Below are 8,177 nucleotides of genomic sequence, written 5' to 3'. Positions count from 1 at the left end.
ATTCAGAGCAAGCTCTCTACCACTGAGCCACACCCTCAACCACTGCAACAGTCTTTTCTTGCGGATTCTCCTTTTTATTACTTCTCTATTCTACTCTTTGGGAGGGGGGGCAGCTAGTGTCTCGAAAAAATTTAATTGCCAGGCTCTTGGCCATGGCCAGTAAAAAGAATGCACACTCGTTGGAACTGCCGTATATGTCCCCTGTCCTACACTCAATGTGTTTGCTGGTGTTTGCTCATCTGTGTTCTCATACTGGAAAGGCCACAGTGTGAGTGCAAGTGTGTACAGTCCACTGCCACCACAAGAGAGCTCTCTATTTTCTCCTTGGCTGCTAATGTTTGCTACTCCTTTGTAATCATCTTCCCTTTCTAAGACTTCTCGCCTTCCACTTCTGCTCCAGTTTCCCATTCCTGGGAGTTTCATGGACAGTAAACAGTTGGTTCCTGATTCAGATCAGTGCTATTCAAAGTGATCAGGCATCAACATTGCCTGGAGCCCGTGAGAAGTGTAGATTCTCAGCCTTCCTCCCTAGACCTGCTCAGTAAGAAACTCTGGGGAGTAGGATGCAGAAACACCTTGAACATTTCTACATCGTTCACATCTGCACTAGTGTTTGAAAAGCACTAGCTGAGGTGACTAAGTCATGAAACTCTTTGAACAAGGCATCAAGAACCTGGAAGTATTTTGCCTTGACTTTGGCTGCCAGCGACACTCTCAGTTTGCAGGAGTTTGAACCTTATGCATTTAGTATGCTTCTATGAGTCTTCCCTATTTGGAAGATTCTTGAAGAAGAGACAGAATTTGACAAGTAGAAGAGGAAAGGGATTGCAGCCAGCAAACAGGAGAGTGGTAAGATAGTCAGTGCTCAACCCGTGGAGGAGAAGGTGCAGAGAGCACTGGGGTCAATGAGGAGATGGCTTTGTTAGGGCTGCCATCCTTTTGATGGCATCAGCTGGCGTGGACACAAGAGCCAGAGAGCATGCTCACACAGAGCTTATTGCAGGTATGACGATTTGTAGAGTCTGGATTTGAAGGATAAGAAAGCAGGACACTATTTCAGCATCTTATTGACAAGTAGGCAAAATTACTTCAGTGACTTCTCTGGGCTGTCACATTACTAGCTGACTGTTGGGCCTCTCTTAGCCTTAGGGCCTGTCCTCCCAGACTTCAGTAATTGACAGGTGACCCAGACAACCCCTACTGTGAACATTTCACCATTAACACTAATAACTCAAAAGACAGGTAATAGATTTTGCTATGTTCATCTGCTAATACCTCCCTGGTCCCCAAACTCTCAGGCATAAATGTCTGAGCAAGTGGTGGCTGCAGAGACTGACAGCTTGTTCAGACAATGTGAGTCCTGTGGGAGGAAAGTCTTCAAAAGCCTCTCCTTTGCATTCGGCACTTTAAAAAAACAAAACAAAACAAAACAAAAACCAAAAAAACAAAAAACAAAAATCGCACTGTTTCCCGAAACTGGCCTGCAGTAAGAGCGGAAATGCAGCTGTCAATCAATCCCCAGTCCCTGCTGAAACCTTAGGACAAATTGAAAGTGATTTGTCATCTCTTCACGTTGCCAGGGCAGACTAGACTTTGACCCAAGGAACGTGCACGTAGTCACATTTATACAAAATTCAGTGTTGATAGGTACTGCTAACGTACAGATAACAGAGCCTCTAGAGCTAAATTTTGCAGCTGAATGCAGCTTCATTTATCTTATTTTAATGGCCCCATTCATTTTGCACAGGAAAACATTTCTGTTTGGTTTTTCTCACCATGGCTGGGGTGTGAGATGCAAGCATAGAAGGGTCGGAAGCAGAAGGACTGGGAGAGAGTCCTCATGGATAGCGGCAGAAGAAACACTCTAAAATGGCTTGGGGCCACTCTCCCGGAAGGATGTCTTGTAAGAAAGCCCCTCTCTTCTTTTTCTTTTCTTTTTTCTTAGATATTTTCTTTATTTACATTTCAGATGCTATCCCGAACGAGTCCCTTTGATGGGTCTGGTGCCTCAAGTGCAGGGAGCCAGAGAAGCCTTTGTCCAAAGTCCATACTGGGTAGGTCATAGTGTATCGTACCAGCCCCCATACAGCATAGTTAAGAAGCCAGCCCTGCGAGCCCCTTGTTCTGAGACTCTACTTCAGAATGCAGCCAATGCATTGACTAGTGGTGGAAAATGAGGACCCGAGCTGTCCTTGAAGAGCCGGACCTCTTATTTCCAGACTTCTTAGGGTTGGGTGAGTGACCAGAACTGAGGAGGGAGACTTGAGCAGGACCTTGTGCCTGGTACGATGCTGCTGTGATAACAATGAAAAGGGAAGTAAAGGGCCTCTGTGTTCAACCTCCCTTTTGCCCCAAATAGCCCATTTTTTCTTTTGGGATTTGCCTTCCTTCCCCTAATTTACTATTTTATCATCGGCTGAGTGAGTAGAGCCAGGCTGGTGCTCCTTTGTTCAGTGTGGTGGTTTGTAAGACTTCATTCTGTCTGCCCTCTCACTGCCTACTCAAGCTCTCTTCAGGCATGGCTGCTTGCCCGGCACCTCGGCATCCACACGTAGCATGCAGTGGGGTGCAAGCCACTGTCTTGGTATTGACCATACGTGCATACATGCCCCTGGCGTTCCCTCCCAGTCTCCTAAGAGCAGGCAGATGGACTAGAGATGCATAAGCTAAGGCTAAGAAACCTAATATCATGTCAGCCTATACTTCCTACAGGCAACATGCTCTATGTTAACCGTTTAGTAGAAAATGGCAGAGAAAACAAACGAGAAATTCTTCCTAGTTTTTCTCTCCTGCTCTCTTTTTGGTCGAACCTTATTATCCTGTTGTGGCTGACTCATACAGGGTTCCCAGGGAATAAATAATTTGTTTCAGAGCCTCTTACATTTTCTGGCAAGTTCTTTGTCAGATTTTGCTGCCCCTGTTAAGGCATTAATCTGAAGTGTCACCTGCTTACGTTTGCAAGTGTTCCGTGAAAACTTGTCACTGCTTAGAGAAAAAGCTACAAGGAAAGATAGTGCATTCGCTGGCTTTCACCCCACAACGGCTTTCTGTATTGCTAGTGCCAAGACAGCTCACAGCAGAAGTTGGCTGTTAGGAGGAAATTGCACTGAGACCAGATTTCATTATCATTAAATAAAAATGCCGTTGGGGAAATCATGGTGTCTTTAGCAGGGCATCATTGACTCCACTCCAGTCTACTCTTTCAAAGTCAAGCTCTCCCTCCCCCCCACCATCCATATCATGTGTGAAAACAGCTGCTTTTCATCCTAGGAGGACCATGCTTGTGCCAGGCACAGATAGCCCTGGAAGGCACTAAGTCTACTGCACCGAGTCTACTGTCGACACTTCTCTTGGGTGGGTGTGGATAGGGGTGGACATGGTGGGGTGTCCCAACAAGTTCCCTCTTAGCTCCCAATGCTAGGAGAACCGTTGTCATCTACCAGGATGTGAGGTGAGGGCCATGATTCCCATGGCCTGTGGCGCCTATTTCCACATGTTCCTTCCTCATCATCCTCAAAAGGTCTTCATTTCATTCCTGTATTGGTCTGTGGTGCTACGGAGGAGCCGTGTGAGGGAAAACGCCCGAGGGAAATGCACCTTGTGGGTGGGGAAGTCTGAGAATTGTATCATTTTCCACATGTCTTTAAAGCCGCTACAGGGAAAGTCTCTTAGCAGAGAAAGGACTGTGTATTCCTGGAGATTACGTTTCCAGATGTGACTTGAAAGTCTAATGTACAGAAATCACCTGACATGGGCTTTGCGTCCACCACAGGAAAGCTGTCAGGAAAGAGAACGCTGAGCTAGAAACACTCTCTTTAAATGTGCTTCTCTGTAACCAGTCACTGGAATTGACAGCCATTTCCCGTGCAAAGTCACTTTTTTTTTTTTTTTTTTTTGGCCTTTTTTGTTGTTGTTGTTTCACCTTTAATTTCTAAAATTGTTCTTTAAGGTAATGTCACTGCTGGTGAAAGGCGGCTGCTGGAGAACTAAATGGCCTCTGTTTTCTTTCAGGGGACTGGGAATACAATCACCTCTGATGGCTGAGCCAGTCTCCCCCAGACTGTTGAGAACTATTAGAAAGATGACTCCCACCAAGCCAGCAAATCTTGCATCTCTGACAACCGGGCTATGCTCAAACTGAGAAATAGCATCGGGAGTTCACGCATCCACGGTAGCCTTTGTCCTGGTACCATTTAAATCTCTGGGCATGAGAGGTTCTTTCCAATGCCAGCAGGTCAGACTGCCCTCATGAACAATGATGGTTAAGTCTTGGAACGCTCTTCCCTCTTCTAACTCCCCAGTTATACATTTCCCTCCCTGTGTCCAGTCACTGAAGCTGAAACGGTCTCCTTTTGTGGGACACAGCGCCTTCTTCTAAAATGAGCCACAATCATTGGCTCTCCCCGCTTCCTCCCTGCTCAGATGGAAAAGCCTTTAAACTGAGTCCCCGGTGGTTTTCCTTTCTCCTGGAAACTTTCATCATCGAATTGGGAAAGGATTCAGAAGCAAGAGACAGTGGAAAGCAGCTTTATGCAAAGAGGGAGAAGTAAGCAGAGGAGGTGAGGAGGGTAACTCCAAGAGGCCTGGGAACTGCGTGGTATCGTCTCCAGTGTGGGTCTCATTCCCCCGGTGACCTTTGGCACGTTAAATGAAGGAAAACTGGCAGGCTCAGCATTTTTGTCTACCCTGTCAGGACTTTCCAACCTCGACATATTTCCTTTATCAGCCTTTGAGGCTGTCAGAAAGCCCCTAGAATATTTAGACTTTTAAATGCTATGTCCAAATTAATGAGTTCAGGCGATGAGAATTCCTGTTGGCATGCATATGCATCCCTATAAGGAGAAAGGTACCAGGCAGTGTCTTCCCAGAAACAGCCATGAGATGCAGTTAGATTGCATCTACCCATTTACAGAGTTCCAAGAGGAAGGGATGAAGGGAAGGTCAACTCTGAGGGATGTTTGAGGTTCCTTTATTTACACTCACGTTATGACTTGCCGTTTAAGAACAATGGAGGAGAATATGAGTCATATTTAGTAGGAGAAAAACAGGAGAATACATTGAGGAGCTGATTTCTACAAATTCTTGGTGAACCATGTTTTATTGGTGGGGAGATATGTGAATAGATACCTTAAATAATTCAGCATCTTTAAGCATGAAAATGGAGAATTAAAAACGCCAACATCTTTTTGCTAAATTGGTTCTGCTTTTATTCAAAATTTTAAAAAGTCAGAAAGGGCCATCTTTACCTTTTGGCCTGGTGAATTGTGTGTAAACTGACCTGCAGAGACAGGGAGGGCAACTGCTCTGTGGTACCGGCTTACAAACTGAGAGATCAACGTCAGCTTCTCCGTGTGTGAGGACAGAGTTTTATAGTTTATAAATGTTAAGTTCACCTCTGTGGAGCAAACATAACCTTCAGCTATTATTTATAAAACTGTTAATGGGATAAAGCAATCTGACAGTGCCTGTGGTTGTCTGCTGGTCTAACGACCTTAAGACCTCAGGGTTTTCACTGTTTTACTAGGTACGGTGAATCTGCAAAGAAGGGAGAGAAGGCACGTGAAAAATCCGATTTCTCCTGTGGTTCTCTGGTTTGGTGGGAAAGAAGATTCAAGAGCTCAGCTAAGGTCCAGCTTGGGATGAGGTCATTTTGACGGCTTTCCTTCGCCTTGATGCTAACCTGGTGGCGGGTTGACTGACAGTATTGGTCTACGGACAGAGTTCTTGCTGCATTGTTAAGTGTGGTGTGAGGAAACACTGAACAGGTAGAGAAAGAGAAGAAATATCTTTTCACAAAAAGACTGGTCCAGTCGCCAAATAATATTAATCCACAAGCTAAGAACAGTTTTCCTACCCAAACCAATGAGAGAGATAATAATTGCATTTTAGCTTATTTGTGTCTGTCTGTCTGTCTGTCTGTCTGTCTGTGTATATAGAGGACAGAAGTCAGCTTCATGTATTGTTCCTCAGACACCATCCACCATCTTTTTAAAGACAATGTCTCTCACTGGGACCTGGAATTTGACAAATAGTCCAGGCTGTCTTGGCATCCAGCCCCAGAGATTCACTGTGTCAATTCCTCCCCACTGCTGGGTTTGCAGACACAGGACTTCTCATCATATTTTCACATGTGTTTGCTGGAGATCAACCTTAGGTCCTCCAATACTTTATAAACTAAGCTATCTCTGTATCCAAAGTTACTGATCACGTCCATCATCATTATCATCATCATCACCAACAACAACAACAACATCACCACCACCACCATCACCACCATCACTATCATCACCATCATCGTCTAAGAATGGAGTCTCATTGTTGGCTTGGTGTTAGAAGGGAACCCTGACTCCCAGCTGAAAGATGTCTGCCAATTGAATCTCATCTCACCAGACAACAAAAGCAACATGTAAGTCAAGATCAGTTAGAGGTTGTCTTTGTCAGGGTTTCTATTCCTGCATAAACATCATGACCAAGAAGCAAGTTGGGGAGGAAAGGGTTTATTCGGCTTACACTTCCATACTGCTGTTCATCACTGAAGGAAGTCAAGACTGGAACTCAAGCAGGTCAGGAAGCAGGAGCTGATACAGAAGCCATCGAGGGATGTTCTTTACTAGCTTGCCTCCCCTGACTTGCTCAACCTGATCTCTTATAGAACCAAGACTACCAGCCCAGAGATGGCACCACCCACAAGGGGCCTTTCCCCCTTGATCACTAACTGAGAAAATGCCTTACAGTTGGATCTCATGGAGGCATTTCCTCAACTGAAGCTCCTTTCTCTGTGATAACTCCAGCTGTGTCAAGTTAACACAAAACTAGCCAGTACAGAGGTTTTATTTCTTTCTACTAGTAACTTGTGACGTGCTTTTCTTTTAGCGTCAAAATCCAAATATCTCTCACCACTTAATTTATTGTCACACCTCCAAAGCCCATTTAGAGGCAAAGTCACCTTTAACCTTAACAGCAAGAATGATGCAAAGTAGGTAAGCAAGCAACATTCCTTGGGGCTCAAGTATTTTCAAGTGCTTTTTAAAACAGCTCCTTAGTGTCTGGTTCCAATAATAAACGCAGAGCCAACTTCCTGCTCTCTCTCTCCAGTGTGAACTATTAGTCACTCACTCAGCCATTCCCCGGGGCAGGGGCTGCAGCACCCAGTCTCAGGATGAGTCACTCGGTAGGCTCGGAAACAGAATGCTGATGAAAAACGCTGTTCAAAAGTGATTTTTTTTGTTTGTTTGTTTATTAGCATCCTTGCATGGCTCAGTGATGAGAGCAGATCCTATCCTCCAAAGGAGGAAGCTTGAGAAAATGTGAGCAAGCAGAGCTCCCAAAGGCACTCGGCTTTTTCTACTGCGTTTGCTGTAAAAATTGAAATGACATTTATTTACTTACACACAAGTGTACGTGTACCCGGGCACACACGTGGAAGTCAGGGAAAACTTGCAGGATTTGGCTCTCTCCTCTTTGCATCTGGTCCTAGATATTGAATTCAGGTTGCCACACTTTGGCGGTAGGGGCTTTTGTCCACTAAGCCATCTTACCAGCCTATGGTAACTACATGCGAAATGACATCATTAAGATTCTATACCAATCAAAACTTTTCTCTGGCTCTGAAAGGACCAGTTGGTTCTCTGGTATTCTCAACTCCCTCTGAAACATATGGGCTAAGCAAAGTGTGATTAGATTCCCCTGGACCCGTGGCTTAGGAGACAGACCAGCAATGCAGGGATATTTTTCTGGCAAAATTTATCATTGAATTTAGATGCTTAAAAGAAGTTGAAGAGAGGCTGGAGAGATGGCTCAGCCGTGAAGAGCACTTGTGAGTCTTCTAGAGAACTGGGGGTTCAATTCCCGGCATCCACATAATTGCTGACAATGGTCTGTAAGGTCAGGTCCAGAGTTAGAGGATTCGAGTCCTTCTTCCAGCCTTCACCAGTACTGAATGCACAAAGTGAGCAGACACACAGACAAGAAAACACTCATAGGTATAAAATAAAAATAAATAAACCTTAAAACATATGTAGTTAGAGAGTGTAAAGACATAGCCAGAGGATCCTCCTAACCCAGTGGGAAATGATGACATCTTAGAACGCATGGAGAAGGGTAAGGTGGGCTGTTTGTAGGAACTTTCACATGGAAACATTGCCACAATGATAACATAGGACCAGAGTAGGACAAAC

The 8,177-nt window shown here is 44.9% G+C and overlaps 1 long non-coding RNA gene across 2 annotated transcripts; it reads left to right on the top strand.

Moving 5' to 3' along the window:
* The first annotated feature begins 1,616 nt into the window (after positions 1 to 1,616).
* On the top strand, positions 1,617 to 7,077 carry Gm28818. 2 transcript variants are annotated; one of them, XR_373492.3, is made up of 3 exons: positions 1,617 to 2,054; positions 4,012 to 4,559; positions 5,525 to 7,077. It is a non-coding gene; the product is annotated as a predicted gene 28818 (long non-coding RNA). The 2 variants fall into 2 exon arrangements; XR_373491.3 differs by lacking the exon at positions 1,617 to 2,054 and adding an exon at positions 2,122 to 2,234.
* The last annotated feature ends 1,100 nt before the right edge of the window (positions 7,078 to 8,177 follow it).

The sequence above is a fragment of the Mus musculus genome, chromosome 1 (assembly GCF_000001635.26).
Source record: "Mus musculus strain C57BL/6J chromosome 1, GRCm38.p6 C57BL/6J".
NCBI classification, from domain to species: Eukaryota; Metazoa; Chordata; class Mammalia; order Rodentia; family Muridae; genus Mus; species Mus musculus.
The sequence above is the reverse complement of the archived record's forward strand: the minus strand, read 5'-3'. Positions and strand labels throughout refer to the sequence as shown.